Here is a 23,793-nt window from a genome sequence, read left to right as displayed (position 1 = left end):
ATTATGGTTTAACCTACTAGTACACACAAAACATAAAGGAAAAATAACATTGGTACTAAACATTAAAATAAACTCAACAGTCACCCTCTTGTTTGGATTGTTATTAATGTGTTAATGTGTTGATGTGTTATTGTGTTATAGTATTGTGTGTTCACCTTGGTTACGTTGTATACTGATATGTTATGCAATGCAAGTTGTTCTTTTCGTGGTGAAGCATGCTGTAAAGATGTTAGTCAGAGCATATGTTGGCTACGGAATGTACCTTGGATGTTTTTTATTCCAATTGTACCTTATTCCCATCTCCAGTAGAAGAACTATTAGAATAGCGAATCCAACCTTTGTTTTATTGAAGATTTAAAAATGGCCAAACTTGAAAAATGGAGACTGGAATGCAAGGGTCATATGAAATATGATACATTCGATCGTGAATATGACAAATACAGCTATAAGCACTGTAGTGCATTTATTTGAGCGGGTAAAAATATCAATTCTACAGATAGGACTGATAAAGTTATAGGCCCTTAAAAAAGCTATCTATTCAGAATGGATTTCAATCTCCTAGCTCTATTATAAATGACCTCTTGTCACCTAGCTGTTATGCAATCAGATTGCAGACGTTTTTTCCAAATAAAATTGGGAAAATTCACTAAGGACTCATGACCACCTTGCAGTGTGTGAAATCATTTCTTCTTTTATGGGCTGTCAAGACAGTTTGAAATGCATCAAATTGTAATTGTATGCAGTTAAGTACATTTAAGTAAATGTTTTTATACCTTTGGATCGATTACCAATGACACATTTGATCTCCACCACTAAGGTCTCAGGCTCTCCTAGACATCCTTCACTGGCAACATTGTTTTTTTTACCAATCCAATACCTGCTGAGAGAATTAAAATAATTACTAATACACCTTTGACAAGTTGTGCTCTACCCAATAGACGAAAAAAATCAACTGAAATCCACCTTTTCAAAGAACTGAGCACTTCAACTTACCCTTTCCACAAGCCTTTGGAAATGGTACTGGTTAACCTAAACGCTATCCGCCTTTGGCAAAGATAATACCCAATTGCAGAACTTTCACGCATGGCTTAGACCAGGAAAAGGCATTGAAACAATTTCAACCTCAGTTTTGAGATGTCTCTAATGATCTGGTCCTGTTAGATCTCTCAGTGACCTTCAATGGTATAGCTAATGTAATCCAGCTGCTCATATGCAGTTGCATCGCCCCATACGGGAGCACAGGTACCGCCTGGGGACGATCGTCTAACAGGGCATCAGGCCCCCCCCCCCTGCAGTGATGTAATGACTATGTGCCACGAGAACATTAGCAGGGCTCATGAGTGTAGGTTGAAACTGAGAAGCGACAATATAGCACATAATGGAATATTTGCGTTATATTTTTTAGATACCACAGGTAGTGATTGCATTTAGGAATGTTGCTTTTGCCAGCATTGTGGCACATAACATTGCATAGCTTGTATGCACTGACCTTCAAAGAGGGGGTGCAGCATATTATATTTTATGTAGCATATTGCCCCGCGTTTGAGCACGACCACAGGACACTGCATGACACTGCATTCCCCACCCCTTGCTTGCATGACATGATAGCAGAAAATACCTGGTGCATGGTGCCACATTCCAGCAGAGAAAATACACAGCGCATTGGGTGTCAGCCCGGTGCATGACACCACATATTTCGAGTTACATGCTGGACAAAAGTTGCACAGCACAATAATAACATTCACGTGATTTGACGCAGCACATGCATACGCATACACAGAGCTCACCACGTATTTATCCCCGCACACAAAACACAGCTCACCACATTTTTATTTTTGCACATGATGGGCATGTGCACATTTTCTTTTTGAAAGATTTAGAACACAGTGTGCACATGACATGGCCTGTGTCTGTAAGGATGTTAGGTGACAGGAGCAAGATCTCTGCCATTTCTTGAGTAGACCCTAGGCAGAGGCAGTAAGCTGATATTAGAGTGCATTAGGCCATAGTTGTTAGTTGGAAGCACTTGACTGAAATTTGCCTCGTACTGCAAACAGAAAGAGAGCCCAAGGGTAGGTGGGAAGGGGTGTGAGGTAATTGCCAGCTCTTTATTGCAAGGGAAGTGTTTCTCATGGGACGAATGCCTGGTCCCGGGTAACAAGTACTGCCTCATCAGATTGGGAAAGAATACATAGGGCCTCATTACAAGTCTGCCGGTCTGAAAATAAGGGTGCTGGTAGAAACTGACAGGCACCCTTTCCGGACCAGCAAACTACAACTGTGCCTGCCTGCGCCGTTGAGCGAGACTGGTCTGACCTGTTATGATGGAAGCATCGGCACTGTTACTGATGCTGCTGGTGCTTCCGAGTCCCAATGGGACTCCACGGGAATGGGGACAACATTTTCCTTCCACCTGATATCCCGGGCCGCTGGAACTTTTAATGTCCCGGTGGCACCAGGATCTAAGGTGGGAGAAACGGTGTTAGAGTCCAGCAGCAACCCACCAGTAGCACTGGCCGGTTACTGCCGGACTTGGAATGAGGCCCATAGTGTTTGTGGCGGCTGCAGCAAGCATTCTCAGGCAGTTACAATAAGAAATATGCTGATTAATATGGAGCAATTAGCAGAAAATATGGTCCACGAATGGTGATCAGCAGTGGAGCAGTCACATTGTTTCTGGAAGGCCATTCATCGCAAGAAGGGTGCTAGAAGGCAGTGAACCAGGTCTAGCAACATGTAACAGGACAGAAAGCTACATAGTGAACAGGAGCCGAGGGTGGGAATGGAGAATGAATAGAGGTGGTGTGTCCCATGATGGTTTGTTGCCTATTGGTCCATCTCAGTGGGACATTGTAGCCCAATTATCTGAGGTGGCATGATACAATGGAAATTAAGCCCTTTATCAAACTTTTCCTGAAATGGGATTTTGGGCTGATCAAGGGTGTTGTGACTATGTGGGTGGGTGGTTATCCTCTTGTGATGAAATGGCAACAGCCAGCCATTTCTTGACAATGTATTTAGGTGGCTGGTGACGACCAGTCAATCACCATGTTATAATTAAATGTATGTTACATTTGTATTAAAATATGCTAATGTCCTGGTTGTGGCTATAAAATGTTGGGCCTGCAATGGGCGGGTTGAAGTTGTCTTGTCTTGTTCATCTTCCCGGCCATGATATACAAATACATTTTGTGTTTTTTCCTGCTTGTGGTGCACTCCTTTTTCAGTTTCTGTGGATTGTTTTTTCCCTTGTTTTTTGGACCTGAGTTGGAAGTGCCTTTGCTACGCATTTTGGATGTCTGAGTGAGATCTGCCAGAACCTGAGGAGCTGATCGCTCTCTGCCACATGCCAGGTAAGGCCATGCCTCAGAGACCAGTTCCAGTGCGCACAACCGAGGAGGCATAGCAGACACTGAGTTCCCGAAAATGTCTGCCTGATCTCTTTGGGCGTGGCTGCCTTCCCCGGGTGGTGCAGACAATTAGGAGAGGTCCAGTGTCGAGGGAGTTGGAGGATCGACAGACGCGTGGAGATTTTGGTAATGATGTCATAAGTAGTGTAGTATTGTAGCAGAATATTGCATGTGGATTAAGGAAGGGGAGCTCCTCCATTGAGATAACAGATGACATTCAGGGTAGAATAGTTTTGATATGTTGATGTGGAGTCATTTTCTGTGAAAAATAAGCTACCAAGCTTCACTGAAGTGATTTTGCTTTTTGATTTGTGAAGAATGAGAAGTAATAATTGTGGTGTTCAGGAGTGTTTTATTTGGAAGTGTATTGTTGTGGTTAGGGGTGTGTTTTAAATTGGTAAGATTAGAGGATAGAAGTCTGAATTGTGTTAAGGGTAGATTTGGGTGAGGGGTTTGCAGTTGATTGGATTGGTTATGTTTTTGATGTATTAGTTGATTGATGAAATGGTGTGATTGGAGGTTGATGAGATGTGTGTGTGTGTGTGGGGGGAAGATGTAATTGAATGTGTTGTATGGGTAAGAAGAATTCAAAAGTGATAGGTGTGGTGTGTGTCAAATACGTGAAGAAGAAAGCTAGTGGACAATTTGTATTATGAAATTGGGAAACATTCAATTGGCATTTGGGATTGAACATTTATATTTGAATTTAATTGTGTTAATATTGACAAAGGGTGAGAAACACACAAAGCGAAGGGGTAGCAGTCACTGCTGGCACAGTGTTTTAAGGGGGTCAGTGAGAGAGATGTGTTGGCACCATGGTGACTCCACTGGAGCACATTTGTGAGATACTCCCACACCATAGGGACAAGATAGTGAAATATCACTTTGAGTGTTTACAACCTAGCCCAGAGAAGGCACCCACGAGCGGGACATCATAGGGCATATGTATGCCTATCTCACAGTGAAATATAAGAAAAGAAGTGTGTTTTAGAATTGTGAGGTTACATGAAGAGGAGGAAATGCCATGGACAAAGGCAGAAGAATGAAGAGGGGCACCCCAGCCCAGGATGATACCATCACAGCAGCGAGCACAGTAGCTGATGCAACATCGGTAGCCCTGCCCATAGCAGGGTCCTGTCCTCGAAAAGGTAGCAGCAGGGTATTCCAACCCCTGATCGACAAAAAGATACAGTAAAAAGTTCTACCACACATAGCAGAAGTGCATCAAGGGACTCAGCTAGTGTTACCCTTGTGACAGAAATAGGGCATAGTGCCCGGAGACAGATAGATGAGGTGTAGAAAGAGCAAGAGGAGGGGCAGTGATGTGATGACCATGCCCCTGATCCATGGAGATCAGGACAGATAATGTTTAAATTGGACAGCAAGCCTGTTGCCAATAGAAATTCGCGATCACCTGGGCAATTCAAAAACAATTCAGGTTGTGGGGCAAGGGAGGAGGAAATGGGGGAGATATGGTTGCATGAAGAAGGGAGGAATGGGCGAAGAGACTCAGGAGAAGGCCAACCCACATAGCTGTGGCAACTCCCAAAGGGGGCGGAAAGCAGGGGAAGATTAAAGAGTTGAAGACACAGTTCCCCTACTACAGAAAGGCAGCAGGGGTACTCAGTATGTACCTTGGCCAAATATGGGCAAGGAAAATGTGATGAATATCTTGCCATTCCTCACCAAGGGTGCAGGGAAATGAATGTATGCTCTAGAGAAAGAAACGGCAGGGATAACTTTAGCAGTGGGCAACATGAAGAGGTTGCTCGCCACCCTATGGGGGGAAAAAGCTAATGACTTATGGTGTAAGGCAGGGTATGAGTGGGTGATGATAATAGCGATGCTCACAATGGTGTGCCATTCAGTAATGGCAGGACAAATATATGGAAGGCACTAAGGGAAATGTACCCAGATTCGACTGACATGCAGTCAATCCTCGGTTACACGATGGGTCCAGCACACTACATTCAAGAGATTAAAGAGATATGGTGGTTGGAAACACAACAAACATGGGACACTTACATACCTGTTTTTCACCACATGGGGTTAGTGAGAATAGAAAATAAGGGGTGGTCAGAGATACAGGGCAACATAATACATCAAAACAGCAAGGCAAACCAAGACAGGGATAGAAAGAATATAGATTATTCTCAAATGTTAGAGGTAAAATTAGTGCAGAAAAAAATGGCTATAATAAGCATGGAAGCAGTTGTCCTAACCGCCTTTCTGTAAGGGGATCCCTGTCCCAAAGGGGCTTTATGCCACAACATTTCATTCAGCAGGGAGGAGTTGTACCCCAGGCAGGAGCTGTACCCGAGGCAGGGTTTGCACCTCAGGGAAGGTTTGTACCACAGGGAGGATGGGTACCACAAGGAAGGTTTGCCTCACAGGGAGGATATGGGGGAATGAGGCCACCATATAGAGGACAGTGTTGGGCTTGTGGAGGAGTAGTTCACTTTGCAAGGGAATGTAAGAGCAGAAATCAACAACAGTATGGCCCTGATGGCACCCCGGTCTACCACAAAATGGATTATTAACATACACACAGTAACAGACACAGTCCATGCAATATATACATTTCCCCCAAATATTCAAGGTGTGCCGCAGCAGCAAGCACCACCCATGTAGCACACATTTCCACAGACAATTCAGAATATGACACCACAGCAACCTCCAGCTATCCCGAGTGCCCAGAATATATCAACGATGCCCCAGCAACAGCACGCACCAGTGGCAGCAAAACATGTAGTTCCACAGCAATATCAGCAGCAGAATATTCTTCAGGCACAAGTTCAGGCACAAACAACCAACCTGCAGTGGAATTCCAACTTGTTACTACAGGGCACAGTACCACACTACATGGGAACAGCAGTGTTGGTGGAAATCCTTTCCTGCCACCCAGCACAAACATAACACACAGTAGGACAGCCCACAGAGGGCTGTGGCATGCCCAATCCTATCAGTAACTGCAGACCCAGAAGAGGAACTACAGGTGGCAGTGAGCGAAGGTGTTAAGACATTCTTATTTTTGGCTGACACTGGGGCTACCAAATCTTGTATTGGAGAAGGAATATTCCCTTTATCAGACAGAATAATAGACATGCAGGGATTATCTGGGGCTGTTGTAATGGTTCCTTTCACCAAAGACGTACCACTTACCATTGGCAGCCAGGAACTAGTCCCATTCCTATTGTATTCCAAAGAAACGTTTATTAACATATTAGGCAGAGTATCATGAGTAAATTAAACATGACTGAACCTGTAGGCCCTTTAAGCGAGATAACGCTGTATGGGATGGAGGGGGATGCAGAATTTACTCTTACACCAATAATAAGTCAGACTCACAAAGTTGGTAAACTTTTGCTGTTTTATGAACAATTATCTAAAACAGGGAGTACAGCGGACATCAGGGACATCTCACATTATGTCTCTCAACGTGTTACATGAAAAAACACAGTCATATAGAAATAACTCGTCATCATTGACGTCATACTACGTGGTGAAATGAGAAAACCTACTTGGGATTGTGGTTAGTCTACAGGGAGCATCTAGGTATACTTTCTATGGGGCATAGGATTGTGCTTGGGTCTGTAAGGTCAGGTGGACAGCTATGCACACCCCTAGTACAAGTCATCTTCGCTGTCATGAAATACACAACGTTTAATTGGGTCTCAAACTATAGGGCTCTTTGCTATGTGGCCCTCTATGATTGGTTGGGACGCTTGTACCCTTCTGGAATATTCTACTCGCTAGCAGCACGCAAGCTGGTGCCCCAGGTGCTGGTGTGTTGGTCTTGACCATGCCTCCCCACTCAATTAGCCCATCATCCATCATCACTCCTACTGTCTGCCATTCGAATTGTCTTTGAACTCGACCTTGCAAAGTATCACTGATCCTGAGAATAGAAGGGAGTGTGAGCATGGTCTTATCTTCAAGTCTCGATGTAGCTCGCCCAAAGTCTATTTGCATCTAAACCATGTGACAGGAGACCGTGTTTGAGCTTCTTCTTTCGTATTTCACACTATTAAATGAATAAAACCTGGCACTCCTAGTGTTTTTCCATTGCACCTCAACAGGAGCTTGCCTCTCTTCTCACGTATGTTGTATCTTCTTGAATAGATAACCAGTTTCTTGGCTGCCCCAACCATTGACACCGGGCCAGACAGGATTTCTCAATTCTTCCCTCATCGTCAGCTGTTTTCTTCTACTGCGCCACACTTTCAGCTCTTTCGCTCATGGGGTCTTAGCTTGTTAAAATGCGATGTGGAACATCCAGATTCTATACATATATATATATATTGGCGGCACCGCCTGCAGTCTATTCACTACGTATAGCCATCCTTCATGATTACTTAGTCCACTTGCATTTCAGCATCTGTACAATTATAAAATGGCTTGCATTTTCTTCAGTGCTCTCCGCAGGTGCAATCTTCATTCTGCAAATGAAATGTTGCTCAATTCTTCACTTTGCCATCAGATTCAATTAGGTCTACTCACCGTCTTCCTTGGAATCTCTTCTTGGTGAGTCATCTCTGCTTCATGTGACATCACCAGTCTTTTCTTTCATTCATCTTCACACTTCTTCAGGGACCTCCCCTAAGAGACTGCCATCTCTCTGTGGATACATCATTTATGGTTTTCCCAATGTATACCTTGTTTCAAGGATTCTTCGCTTTATAGGCATCATTACTGGCATTGTGCATGTCACAATTTCTGGCTTCCAACATATCGGCTAAATAGGAGTGGAACTTCGGTAGAGGCACTTGGCTCCTCCTCTACATGATCATTTCATTCACTGACAGAGGTGTAGTGTTTTCCACTCCTGGAGTGTACTACAGCAGAGCACAAGCAGTGCTGGAAATGCTGTGCTCCCACTGCACACAGCGAGAGATCCCGGTATACACCCAGTTGGGCACCTAGGATGAAAAATCACACATTCAGATTACCTGCTGAATTTTTGTTCAGACCAGTGCTGCACAAGGAAGTGGCTCCAGGAAGTGTCATCACAATACAGTTAGATGTAGTCATAACACAAACAGAAAAGGTGATTTTACAAGGGGTAGATGAGGACGGTATTGAAAGGTGCACTGTCCTGTGTATTGACTGCACCCAACCGTTGAATGGCCTGACCGATGAACAACTATTTGATGATGACAAGGAAATAGGGGAGTTGGTTTTTGAGATTAGCATACCCTGTCACTTGAGCATACAGCATAGGGAGGTCCCACAAATGTCTCTCCTTGCGAGAGAAATATCTACAGATCTGCAGGAGAATTTCCAGAAAGTACCCACAGAGATATGGACAAGCGGGCCCCATGACGTAGGACTACTGAAGGGAATAGAGGCAGTATGCATCAAACAGAAGGATGCCGCGGATCAGGTAATACTCCTTGTCCAAGGAGGTGGATGAGGGAATATAGGACACCAGTGTAGCACTCTTGCAACACGGCATAATACAGTATTCAGATTCCCAGTGTAACACGGCTGTACACCATGCGAAAAAAGCAAAAAAGGGAGTCTTGGAGGATGGTGCAGGATCTCTGCTCTGCCCACTGAACAACATAGTGGAGGCAGAGTTTCCGGTAGTACCCAACCAAGCCACCATTTTTTACAATATTCCCATGGAGACAACATGCTTTACAGTAATTGTCCTTAAGAATGTATTCTTTTCCATACAATTACACCCTGATTGTCAGTACCTCACTGTGTTTACTTACCGCAGTCAGCGATTGCAACACACCAGACACCCACAAGGATACTGTGGCCCTCATTACAACTGAGGTGCTAAGTGCACCAACTTTACCACCATGGTGTAAACTACGTTTACACCATGGTGGATGGTGGATTTACCGCCCCATTACAAGGTGAGTGGGGCGGTAAATCCCCATTTCGCATTTTCCCTTCCCCATTCCCATTTTTGCCCCATAGGGCATAATGGGAGTGGGGAAGGCGCTAATTACGGCACCGTAAATTACGGTGCCGTAATTAGCACCAAGGTGCCTTAGCACCATGGAACTTAAAGCCTGCAAAAAGCAGGCGTTAAGGTGGGAATCAGGCGTTAAGGGTTAACGGTGGCGTTAACCCTTAACACCTGAGTTGTAATGAGGGCCTGTGAGTGCCAAAGCATATTCCACAGAGTTTTACAGGCAGACTTGGGAAATGTCCAGACCCAGAGCACAGTTGTGCAATAAGTAGATGATCTCCTGGTGTGCAGCCCCACAGCATAGCAGTGCAGGGAGGATCATTAACAATGTTGCCATTATTATAGTCATACTAATTGTTCTTTTAATAATGTGCTTAATACCGGAGAGGAGTTTTTAAGCATGAGACCGGGATTTGAACCTGTGTTGTCATGCAACCAAGAAAGGCTACAAAGTGGACAGAGAAAATCTGCAGTGCTTTATTTGGTGGTTTAACTAGGGCAGATATTGTCATCAGAAGGGAGGAGATTAACACCTGAAAGGGTAGCAGCAGTGCACAGTACACCCCTGCCAAACACAGTGAAAGAAATGCAGCAGTCCTAGGCCTGTGTGATTACTGCCGGTCCTGGATTTTTGATTTTTCCAGTTACACAAAGCCATTACTGCAGGGGCTCAAGGCAGCCCAGAAGATGAAAGGTCCCATCACCTGGATGGCAGATATGATTAAATTCCTTTAGGGAACTGAAATATGCATTAACACATGCACCAGTATTAGCAACTCTGGATTACAACAAATATTTTTTTCTATTTTCCCATTGAAATGGGGAAGTGATGACGACTATCCTCACCCTGTAAAAGCCCCAAGAGCAGAAACCGTTTGCATATTATAGTGGTAGTAGTAATGCAGGGTAATTTTCCTTGTGAGAAAGCGCTCGCAGCAACAGCTTTTGCAATTGAAAATTCAGCTGCCATCACAATGGGTTGTCCAGTAATGAATGCTCTATATAGAGCATCCATTATTTGAAATTCTGGTTAAATCCAAGCCTACGCTCACCACCCAATTAGTGTCAGGGCATGCAGTTATACTAACATATCCAGCAGTGCCTATGTGTCATGATCTCTGCTTCCAAAAGGTCAGGGTTTTCCCAACTCCCTTGGAAGCAGATCCATAACCCAGGTTCCGAGTGCCAACCAGTCCCAATTGGGACCTTTTGGACCCAGTCCTGGCGCCAGTGGCACCAGGCTCATAAATATGCCCAGTCCCAGCGCTGGAAGCGCCGGGCTCATAATGCTTGGGTGGACTTACCTGCAGCAGACCATGCTGCTTACTTGCCTGCCAGTTGAGCCTCTGATCCTCTTCTGTTTGGAACTACTTTTCCTGTTGGGTGGGGCAGGAGCCACTCCCTAGGTTCAGAACACTGGAACTCTTCTGGAAAGCAGGAACTCTTTTCTTACCTAGGCGTGGCTGTGGAAGGAGACACCTAAGCACTACAGGAGGCTATTTAAACCACACCCGATGGATGAATCTTGCTTTGCGTTATTCTGCATCCTCTGCAGCAGAACGCTCATCGTGTCTTCTGCATCTGATCCTGGGCCTAAGGAAAAAGGCTTACCATCCTATATCCAGTCTTCAGCAACACCTATAAAGACAAGAAAGAACAGGTTAGCATTACGGTCTTCAGTGACAGCGCTTCACTTACCTGGTCCATCGGCTGTCACCAACGCCTCGCGCTGCATTCCGGCATCTGAAAGACAAAGGCTTACCTACTCTTCGTGCGCTCCGGAGGTCTTCGCACTGCATTCCGGCATCTGAAAGACAAAAGCTTACCAACTCTTCGCACGCTCCGGAGGCCTTCGGCGCTGCATCCCGCATCTGAAAGACAAAACAAGGTGCGTTTAAAGACATTGGGGAACTTTAATACTCACGTGCCATTACTCCTTTCCACATCTGACCCAGTGGGTATTCCGGCACCCTGCAGCCGCTCCGAACTTGTACCTGCAAAATAAAAAGACAGTTAGAGCGCATCGTGAAGCAAGCAACAAGCGCTTACTTACGTGCTTCCAGGCGCTTCTATTCATCACACGGGCTCCATCTTCAACTCACTTCAGCCCGTCATCCGCCATCGCCGGAACCCTGCAAAACAAGAGACATCATTACTAAAGACTTTTAAAGACATTAGAATTACTCGAAACTTACCGTTTGTGCAGTAAACGACGGACAGCAGTCCTCTGAAGTCAAGAGGCCTGCTCCCCTTATCCAGTGAAGAAACTGGTTACAGCACCCTGCCCCGAGGCAGATGGAGAGCACGGCGTTCACTTACCTAAGGTGAGAGCGTTAACCTTTGGGGTTCTACAGGAGAAGAGAAAGGGAAGAAGAGAGAGACATTCAATAACCCAGTTCATTAATCCCATATTTTCTATCTGCAGACATCTTACCCTTCGAGTCAGACATACAGTGCACAGAGGTCCAGCCCAAAGAGCCAGCCGTGTGTCACACATCACCTTTGAAGATACGGTATATGCCCAGTCAAGACCGGCGCCTCTACGGGAATCAGGTGAGCGTTACAGAACGCAAAGCCTACCGCAAAACTCCCGTCCAGGCGCTATGGAAACCTCGGATACCGACCAGCTAGCCCAGTTACTTGGGGAACTAAGGGCAGAAGTGCATGCAGCCCGTCAGGAAACGAACGCTCTAAGAAGGGAACTGATTATTTCCAAGGAGCGAACAGATGATCTCGCTAGACAATTGCTACAGTCACAAGCCGGACAGACCCCGTTACCTGCATCTGGGGGAAATCTTCCTTCTACATCCTCTATGAATCCAGTGCAGATCAACCTACCTGGGAATGTACCTCTGGCTCCGCCCGAACGATTTTCTGGTGACCCAAAGAGGTTTGCAGTATTTATCAATCAGTGCCGGTTGCATTTCTTATGCCGGCCAGCAGCCTTTCCAACTGATCAAGCTAAAGTATCTTTCGTGCTTTCGTACCTTAGTGGCAATGCGGCAGACTGGTCGATCCCTCTAGTAAATCAAGATGATCCGGTCCTCCATTATTTTCAAGCTTTTCAGCTCAGTATGGAAAAACTGTTCGCAAGACATTCACAGGGGCAGGCCTTGGACAATGAGCTTCTTTCGTTGCGACAAGGTAATCAAGACCTTTTGGCTTATATTGCGTCTTTCAACAAACTGATAGTGGAAACTCAATGGCCTGAGGACAAAAGGATTACGCTGTTTTATAGAGGTCTACGTGGAGAGCTCAAAGATGTGTTAGCCCAAGTAGTGAATCCCCCACAAGATTGTTCGGACTATATAGACTTAGTCGTTCAAATAGATCACAGACTGCAGAACAGGAAGGCTGATCGTTCCAAGTTTGATGCTCGAGTATTTTCCAAACCGCCAACTCCTTCCAAAGGAGTAGACTCCGGGGAACCCATGCAAATAGGGGGCCTGAAAGGTCCTCTAAAACAAAAGGAGCGGGAAAGGAGAAAACAGTTGCAATTATGCCTCTATTGCGGAATCTCAGGGCACTTTCTTCGAGACTGTCCGGTGAAACCTGCCAAGAAGGCAGTAGGAGCTGCAGTTACCAAAGTTACAAACTCTGAGCAGGGAAACGACCTCGCCCGACAAGAATAGAGGTCCTCTTGCCGAGCGTGAAAACCAGTTCCGTGACCTCGCATTTCGTGATACCTATGGTCCTCATTAGCCCTGATAATCCGGATCGATTACATGCAATTGAAGCTTACGTCGACAGCGGTGCCATCGGCAATTATGTGGATCATGAAATGGTTTTGAGGATGAATCTAACTCTTTGTCCCAAGGCTGCAAAGGACGTCATTACTACGGTGGATGGAACGGAGATAGCCTCCGGACCAGTAACGCATACCACTCAAGAAGTGACGCTAGTAAGTCAAGATGGACACCATGAGAAGATCGTGTTCGATGTGATCAAGGCTCCTCAGTTTCAGATTATTCTAGGAATACCTTGGTTAGAGAAACACAATCCTCTGATCGATTGGCGAGCAAGAACGGTCCAGTTTCCAGAATGTGTCTCTACTTGTCACCCTCCACCTGGTGTTGCACTGGCAGCAATTTCTTCAGAGACTCCCCAGTTACCTCCCGAATACCTAGAATACCAAGATGTTTTCCGGAAGGATCAGGCTAACTCTCTACCTCCTCATAGGTCTTATGACTGCCAGATAGACCTGATACCTGGATCTACTCCTCCTTGTAGTAGAATTTATGCCCTCACCGAGCCTGAGAACCTTCACCTTCGACAATACCTGGATCAATACCTGGCAAATGGGTTTATTCGTCCTTCCAAGTCCCCTGCTTCTTCAGCTTTGTTCTTTGTTCCAAAAAAGGAAGGAGACCTTAGAACTTGTATAGATTATCGCTCCCTGAACCAGATCACCGTCAAGAATAGATATCCGTTACCTTTGATCCCTGAACTCCTGGACCAAGTCAGAAAAGCATGCATATATACAAAGCTGGATCTTAGAGGAGCCTACCACTTGGTACGAGTAAAAGAGGGCGATGAATGGAAGACGGCCTTCCGCACCAAATATGGGCTATTTGAATATCAGGTCATGCCCTTCGGACTTTGCAATGCCCCGGCCGCCTTTCAATATTTTATGAACGATGTCCTCAGAGAGCTCATAGATGTGTGTGTTGTTGTTTACATTGACGACATCCTCGTTTATTCTTCATCGGAATCTGAACATCGGAAACATGTGAAAATGGTCCTCGAAAGATTGCGTCAACACAAACTTTTCGCTAAGTTGGAAAAATGTGTTTTCAACGTGACTGAAGTTGAATTCTTGGGATTCATATTATCACCTAGCGGAGTGCGTATGGATTCAAAGAAGGTCGATGCAGTTCTCAAATGGCCATCACCATCCTCCGTAAAAGGTGTGCAAAGCATGTTAGGCTTCGCTAACTTTTACCGCAGGTTTATCCCCGAATTTTCTCGAATAGTCCAGCCCATCACTGCCTTGTTAAAGAAAAACAAACGTTTTGAATGGTCTACTGAGGCGGAACAAGCTTTCCAGGATTTGAAGACTAAATTTATCTCTGCACCAATCTTAAAACACCCTCGCCCCGAACTCCCCTACATCGTGGAAACTGATGCTTCAAGCCTTGCCATGGGGGCAGTTCTATCACAAAAGGACCCGGTAACCAATCAGTTGCATCCAGTGGCATTTTGGTCCCGCAAATTCTCGCCTCCTGAAATCAATTACACGATTACTGACAAGGAACTTCTGGCTATCAAGTCTGCCTTTAAGGCTTGGCGGCATTATCTGCTGGGGGCCCGACACACCGTTACTGTGATTACGGATCACCGAAACCTGCAATATTTGAAAACCGCAAAAGCCCAATCCTCTAGACAACTCCGTTGGGCATTATTCTTTGCCGAGTTTGACTTCATAATTACCTATCGACCTGGTACAAAAAACGGTAAAGCTGATGCCCTTTCTCGGATGGGAGTGGAAGAACACTTGATCAACCCTAAACCTGTACCAATCATTCCCGAACAAAGAATTCTGGGTGTAATCGCCACACAATCCATAGAGGAAGTTAAGGATAAAGCCAGGCAACTTGTAACTCCAGCAGACATACAGAATTGGCATCTGCAGGGAAAGGACTTTGCAGTAAAGGACAACTTATTGTATTTCCAAGAACGATTATACCTGCCCAGCACAGATTTACAGAAAAAAGTAATCTCTTGTTATCACGATTCTTTAATGGAAGGACATCCCGGTATGGCCAAGACCTCAGAAAAGATCAAGCGCTGCTTCTGGTGGCCGTCTTGGAAAAAAGATATCAGAGACTTTATAATGTCCTGTGGAGTATGCGCCCAAAACAAGAGTCAAAAGGAAAGACCAGCAGGCCTCTTATGCCCTATTGACATCCCACCTCGCCCTTGGCATACGCTTTCTATGGACTTCATCACCGATCTACCTCCATGCTCCGGATACAATACGATTCTAGTAATCGTGGACTTATTCTCCAAGATGGCGCATTTCATTCCGCTCAAAGGCTTGCCAACAGCAGCAACTCTGGCCCGAGAATTTCTCGAAAACATCGTCCGACTGCACGGTTTTCCTTCGGTTCTAATTTCGGATCGAGGTAGTCAATTTATTTCTCATTTTTGGCGAAGTTGCTGTCGGTCGGCTCAAATTGATGTGAGACTATCGACCAGTCACCACCCTCAGACCGACGGACAAACCGAGAGGACCAATCAAACTCTGGAACAGTATTTACGCTGCATGCTGCAACAAACTGAAAAAACTTGGAAAGACATCCTTTGGATAGCCAAATATGCCTACAATAACTCTGTCCATTCGGGAACTGGGAAAACCCCGTTTTTTCTTTTATACGGCAGTCACCCTCGAACCTCGGAGTTGGATCCCCTCCAAGATCTTGAAACACCAGCAGTAGACTACCTGCATTCTACAATCACCCAAGCCTTTAAGGAAGCTGTTTCTCACCTTCAAAGGGCTAAAGAACAATACAAGAAAGGAGCAGATCAACATCGGAAGGAAGCCCCTCAATATCAAGTAGGGGATCAAGTCTGGTTATCCACCAAATATCTACCTCTAAAAGGGCCACGCACATTCAACCCAAGATACCTTGGTCCCTATTCCATCACTACCATAGTAAACCCAGTAGCGGTCAAGTTGGACTTGCCCCCGCACATGAAGATACATCCGGTCTTCCACGTCTCTCTATTAAAACCCGTGCAACCTCAAACCCGACTAACTAAATCTCCAAAACCCATCCTAGTTGATGGAGAACTCGAGTTTGAAGTCAAAAGCATTCTGGACTCCAAGATCTCCAAATCTAAACTATTTTACCTAATTGACTGGAAAGGCTACGGCCCCCAAGAGAGATCCTGGGAACCTGCTGAATATGTCCACGCTCCTCGCCTAATCAAAAGATTTCACCGAACATTTCCTGACAAGCCAAAACCCCCGGAGAAGCCCGGTTTGGGAGGGGCCTTGAGTGGGGTACTGTCATGATCTCTGCTTCCAAAAGATCAGGGTTTTCCCAACTCCCTTGGAAGCAGATCCATAACCCAGGTTCCGAGTGCCAACCAGTCCCAATTGGGACCTTTTGGACCCAGTCCTGGCGCCAGTGGCACCAGGCTCATAAATATGCCCAGTCCCAGCGCTGGAAGCGCCGGGCTCATAATGCTTTGGTGGACTTACCTGCAGCAGACCATGCTGCTTACTTGCCTGCCAGTTGAGCCTCTGATCCTCTTCTGTTTGGAACTATTTTTCCTGTTGGGTGGGGCAGGAGCCACTCCCTAGGTTCAGAACACTGGAACTCTTCTGGAAAGCAGGAACTCTTTTCTTACCTAGGCGTGGCTGTGGAAGGAGACACCTAAGCACTACAGGAGGCTATTTAAACCACACCCGATGGATGAATCTTGCTTTGCGTTATTCTGCATCCTCTGCAGCAGAACGCTCATCGTGTCTTCTGCATCTGATCCTGGGCCTAAGGAAAAAGGCTTACCATGCTGAATCCAGTCTTCAGCAACACCTATAAAGACAAGAAAGAACAGGTTAGCATTACGGTCTTCAGTGACAGCGCTTCACTTACCTGGTCCATCGGCTGTCACCAACGCCTCGCGCTGCGTTCCGGCATCTGAAAGACAAAGGCTTACCTACTCTTCGTGCGCTCCGGAGGTCTTCGCACTGCATTCCGGAATCTGAAAGACAAAAGCTTACCAACTCTTCGCACGCTCCGGAGGCCTTCGGCGCTGCATCCCGCATCTGAAAGACAAAACAAGGTGCGTTTGAAGACATTGGGGAACTTTAATACTCACGTGCCATTACTCCTTTCCACATCTGACCCAGTGGGTATTCCGGCACCCTGCAGCCGCTCCGAACTTGTACCTGCAAAATAAAAAGACAGTTAGAGCGCATCGTGAAGCAAGCAACAAGCGCTTACTTACGTGCTTCCAGGCGCTTCTATTCATCACACGGGCTCCATCTTCAACTCACTTCAGCCCGTCATCCGCCATCGCCGGAACCCTGCAAAACAAGAGACATCATTACTAAAGACTTTTAAAGACATTAGAATTACTCGAAACTTACCGTTTGTGCAGTAAACGACGGACAGCAGTCCTCTGAAGTCAAGAGGCCTGCTCCCCTTATCCAGTGAAGAAACTGGTTACAGCACCCTGCCCCGAGGCAGATGGAGAGCACGGCGTTCACTTACCTAAGGTGAGAGCGTTAACCTTTGGGGTTCTACAGGAGAAGAGAAAGGGAAGAAGAGAGAGACATTCAATAACCCAGTTCATTAATCCCATATTTTCTATCTGCAGACATCTTACCCTTCGAGTCAGACATACAGTGCACAGAGGTCCAGCCCAAAGAGCCAGCCGTGTGTTACACATCACCTTTGAAGATACGGTATACGCCCAGTCAAGACCGGCGCCTCTACGGGAATCAGGTGAGCGTTACACTATGGTGAGGTTTCATGTTGTCAACCCTGTGACTTTCATCACAAGCTAATCCAGGAGGATGATGAGGTTCATGATTGCACCACGTATGATGAAGGACTAGAGGGCCAGCCTGCAGTGAGAGAAGAGGCACTTGAAGGGGGAGAGATATACTTTGTTGATGGGTCATCACCAATAGACCAGAAACAGGATGTTGTGACACTGGGTCAGCAGTGGTGCGCTTTGACAGGGAGGATTTTGAGGTGGTAACACAGATGAGATTACCACCACATGTTTCAGCACAAGCAGCTGAACTGGGGGCATTGTTATCAGCAGTAGAGATATGTTAGGGATGCTGCACCACTATTTATAGTGCCTCAACATACGTTACCTCCACAGTACATTCTGCCATGTCTAAGTGGAAGAGAAGGGGTTTCAGGAAAAGTGACAGGGCACCAATGCAGCACGCATAATTGCTATCTTGAATGATAGAAGTTTTACAGTTACCATCAGTTCTAGCAGTGCTCAAGTGTGCTGCCCACACTGGTGGTACAGACTTTGTGTCACGTGGCAATGAAGCAGCAGTCATGGCAGTCAAACAGGCAGCTTATTTGCCACATATTGCAGATCAGCTACCCATATTCACACGCATAACACAGCAGCAGGTGCAATTAGCATTCCTTTTACATCCTATCAATAGCAAAGCTAACAGAGTTACAAGGCAGAGCATCCGTACAGAAGCAGGAATTATGGAAGAAAGAGGGGTGTTCTTTGTCCACCACCGATTTACTATGGTGTCAAAGCATTTCTTGAAAGCCAGTGATGTATGGTGAAGTACTTAAGATAGCACTTGATCAGCTGCACCACCCAGCACACCCATCAAAAGAACACATTGCAGTTGATCTCCAAGGAGAGTGGTTAATCCCAAACTTGAATGAGCAAGTGGCTGAATTTATTGCCAATTTTATGACATTTCAGGAGTTTATTGCAGGGCATATGCTACAAATTACTAAAGCAACATTACCTCGCCCACAGGCCCTTTCTGCCATTTGCATATTGATTATGTTGATATGCAAAACAGGTACACAAACTATCACTATATAATTGTTGTCGCTTGTCCATTCTCACATTGGCTCAAGGCAGGCCCATGCATCCATTGTGATGCAAAATTGGCAGCTAAGTTCCTCATGTGCAAGGTTTTCCCACAGTGGGGAGTGTGCAAAGTGTGAAGGTCAGACAATGGCCCACACTTCTCCAATGAACTATTCAGGGAGATGTGTTCCCTATTAGGCATCAAACACAAACTCTGTTCCATCTACCACCCTCAAGCCAATGGTTTAGCGGAACACCTAAATGGTCTGCTGAAGGAGTGCTTTGCAAAGTTGTGATACACTTTGTAAGAGCTGGTGCCACTGCTTACCACTGTCTCTCTCCATACTTCTCAATCAGCCGGGGTCCAATCACCATCTCAACCCTCATGAGATTGTGACTCTCAGGTAAACGCTAACTCCTCATGCTTCTGCCCACAATGTTCCACCTATTGCTGATGCCTACAGTACAGCCGAAATCCTAGGGGAGGAATTTAGGGACTACCTTAGAGAGCTTTCTCAATCTCTTAGATTTATCTCCCTAGAGACTGGGCTCCGACATCACCGGCTGGCACTGTCATCATCATTATGTGATAAACATTGTAAGAGCTGGTGCCACTGCTTACCACTGTCTCTCTCCATACTTCTCAATCAGCCGGGGTCCAATCACCATCTCAACCCTAATGAGATTGTGAATGGCAGGAAAATGCTAACTCCTCATGCTTCTGCCTGCAATGCTCCACCTATCGCTGATGCCCACAGTAGAGCTGGAATCCTGGGGGAGGGATTTAGGGACTACCTTAGAGAGCTTACTCAATTTCTTAGATTTATCTCCCTAGAGACTGGGCTCCACAACACCGGCTGGCACTGTCATCATCTGAGGCCTCACCAGAGAAAGCGGAACAGGACATTCCGCCCCCACTACAACTGACACCCGGGACTGAGTGCATATACAGAACTTTACAAGGAAGAAGTGGAGTGAGGCAAGATTTTTAGAGCCCTACTTTGTCACTCTTAACACCCCCACCACTATCAAAGTTGAAGGAAAGAACGAATGGATCTATACCTCTGATTTCCGAACGATAAAAAAGCAACACCCCCTTCCAGGGTATGAAGGGGAGGATGGTGCAAGGGAAGTTCTTGCCAACTGATTATTTCTTTGTGGTCTTCCTTCTGCAACCTTGGGGAATGGGCCTGTGTTAAGGAGTGGGGGCAACAGAAAAGGAAACAAACTTTACCAAATGTGATGTATTGCCTTGTTCTTCTTTTCTTTTTTCACTTTTCTTTCTTTTCCTGTTTTCTCTTGTTTTTAAGCGACTGGTCTGGATTTTTCTATATAATGGGGGAGAATGATAAGGGGGCAACAACCAATCCACCCCCAGTCACTGTACACACCATGCACAAGCAAAGAGGGAAGTGTCACACTGTGAATTGTTCTTTGGCCCGGCAGGGGGCCAATCTCACACCGACTGGGGTAACCTGTGGTACGATCACATGGCCATTTTTGGGAGGGAGAGCGTTAATGGAACATGTCATGTGTGTACCCTTAGACCCCGAGCAGTGGAAACACCCAGAATGTTCATTCCAAGAGAAGTGCAGATGCAGAAGGCACAGTGTTTAATTCATATGACACTGTGTGAAGTTACAGGTCTTTTCCATGGTCAGGTGATTACTGTACAGTGGGTGGAAGAAGGGGAGGTAGTGCATGATGACACATATATAATAGTTAGAAAGATGGCAGAGAACCCTGACATGAAGGACATGGCATTGCACTTTGAGAACGAGGGACCGCGAAGGGGGAGATCACATTCACAACAGAAGTGCCTCAATGCAACAAGGCATTCAATTACCTGGTGCAGGGCTCTCCTTTGATTCACATTGAAGGGCTTTTTTTACAGAGGTAAGTGGGTGGAGGGGATAATGAGCTGCAGGACAAATGGTCTGGTGGGGTTTGGGCTGGAGGAGGCAACCGCCATTAATGTATCCTGTTTGAAAACATGGAAAGAGAATGTGCATGCTCTCACCTGGATAACAAACAACAAAACAACTGTCAGAATAGAACCACTGACACATCCTTCTTTCTGTTTCAGAGCATGAGGCACTGCCGACCTGGGAGAAAATGAGGACTGCGCCAAGATGATGGAGCTACCCAGTATGCGTGAAGGGACCTCTACCATTATGGACCTCTTGAGGGCCTGCTGCCCAATGCCTATGTCCAGCTGCCAACACATTGGGCCGGCTCATGCTCCCTCGTAGCACATTTCCCGGCATTGGTAGTGGCTCATTCAGACCTTGCCCCTCTCAATGCCCATGTTGTTGCCAAACTGTCTGCTGAAGAGCATTCTTTTATCGAACACTCATTTAACGAACATTGAGGAATCAATAACATGCTTCCTAAAAAGTTTATCAGACATTTGTTGCCCAGGCAAAGAATTGAAGGACTTTCAAAGATACCAGGTACTTACACTCACATCCTAAGCAATTTTTCACTAATGTTCAGAATTATACCTTTACTGGCGCTAGCATGGTAAAAGGAGAAGGAATACCACAGAAAGGAAGTAGAAGAAGGAAGAGGGAGAACAATTACACATCCCAGAAATTGTCCGGATTGTTGCATGAGATACCAACAGAGTTTAGATTATTTTTATGACAGCTACCTTCTTTGCATCTCTTTTAGCACCGGGTTTTCAGGCTGCTGCTAATGTGAAATGGCTTCAGATCACTAAGTGGGAGATTTGCATCTAGTGAATGCCACTGAGAGGGGGTTAAATGCGATATGAGAGGAGCTCAGGGCAGTGAGGCTGATGACCCTGCAAAACAGGTACATCTTGGACCTGTTGACAGGTATGGAAAGGGGTGTTTGACAATAATCAGTGCGAGCTGCTGCACCTTGTAACCTGCTAACGATGAACAAAATGGTAGTTTAACAGCATCCATAAGCACCCTGTACAACCTATACACGAAAATGAAGAAGAAACTAGCAGGGTTATAAAGCAGGATTGGTATGATGCCATTTTTTCAGGGCTACCCATGTGGTTGGCTCAAGTCATGAAGGTATTGGTTCCTATCCTCGTAGTGGTGCTCATTGCTCTTTGTGCAAACCAAGTAGTATTAGGTTGTTGGGCACAGGAAGGGAAGAAGTTGGGGAGAAGATGGAGTAAACAGTGGGGGACAAGAAAGGGCAGGATGTTTAATGTGGGGCTAACAAAGTAAGAGAGGGAATACTGAAAGAGGGATGATATGCTGGTAACAGTGAGGAAAATGGTTGACAGTGTGGATGTGATAATTACACAACCACCGGACCCTGGTCACTATGAAACATACTCGGTTAGCTGCATTGGTGACAACGACTGTGTTATCCTCCCCAGGTCTCTAGAGGAATGCATAGAAGAGAGCTACAGCTTGGAGGGTCTCAGGAATATGTGGGTGAAGAAGAAGGATGTGTAAGAGGTGATGGGAAGGAGGTGTTTGTTACTGACATAAGAAAAGGGAGGAGTGTTCAGATGCAGGTGCATCGCCCCTCACAGGGGTGCAGGTACCGCCTGAGGATGATCATCTAACAGGGCATCAGGGCCCCCACCAGTGTTGTAATGACCATGCACCACAAGAACAGTAGCAGGGCTCATGTTTGTAGGTTGAACTGAAAAAAGCGACATTATAGCACATAGTGCAATATTTATGTTTTTTTTTATGTAATAAAGGTAGTGATTGCATTGGGTAGCTTGGCTTTGCCAGCATTGTGGCACATAACATTGCTTTGCTTGTATGCACTGCACTTCATGTAGAGGGTGCAGCTTATTATATTTTATGTAGCATATTGCCCCACGTAGGAGCATGACCAACCGCACACTGCATGACACTGTATTTCCCACCACTTGCTTGCACGACACGATAGCAGAAAATACCACATTCCCCATACCACATGCACCACATTACTGCATAGAATATACACAGCACATTGGGTGTCACTCCTGCCCTCAGCCCGGCACATTACACCACATTTTCAAAATGTTTGAGTTACATTCCTGACAGAAGCTGCACAGCACAATAAGAACATTAATGTGATTCGACAAAGCACATTCAGACACATACACACAGCTCGCCACGTTTTTATTTCCACACATAAAACACACCTCACCACGTTTTTATTTTTACACATGATGGGCATGTGCACATTTTCTTTTTGGTAGGTTTAGAACACATATTGTGAAGCACATGACATGGCCTTATTATCTCCTGTAGGGATGTTAGGTGATAGGAGTAAGAGCTCTGACATTTTCTTTAGTCAACCCTCGGAAGAGGCACTAAGCTGATATTATAGTGTATTAGGCCATACTTGTAAGCTGGAAGCACTTGATTGAATTTTGCCTCATCTTGCAAACAGGCTGAGAGGGATTTCCCTATGGTGTTACCCCATAACCCTTCCCAACCCATGTTATACCCTCACCCACCCCCATATACATTTTGATGAGTTTATAATGCATCGAAAAAACGACCGTCGGCAAAATGACGGTATGCAGTTTGAGAGACTAAGGGTAGGTGGGGAGGGGTGTGAGGTAATTGGCAGATCTTTATTGCAAGGGAAGCGTTTCTAATGGGACAAATGCCTGGTCCCAGGCAATGAGTACTGCCTTATCAGATTGGGAAAGAATACATAGTGTTTCTGAAGGCTGCAGCGAGCATTCTCAGGCAGTCACAATAAGAATATGTTGAATAATATGGAGAAATTAACGGAAATGATAGTCCAAAAATGGTGATCAGCAGTGTTTTTTCTAGAAGGCCATTCATCGCAAGAAGGGTGCTATGATATGATATGATATGGTATTTGTAACGCGCCTATACACAAGTGTTTCATGCACTTTACCGGGGCGCTCAATATGTAACAGGATGGGGAGCTACATAGTGACCAGGAGCAGATCGTGGG

Source organism: Ambystoma mexicanum, chromosome 5p (assembly GCF_040938575.1).
Source record: "Ambystoma mexicanum isolate Mex_15411 chromosome 5p, UKY_AmexF1_1, whole genome shotgun sequence".
NCBI classification, from domain to species: domain Eukaryota; kingdom Metazoa; phylum Chordata; class Amphibia; order Caudata; family Ambystomatidae; genus Ambystoma; species Ambystoma mexicanum.
The sequence above is the reverse complement of the archived record's forward strand: the minus strand, read 5'-3'. Positions refer to the sequence as shown.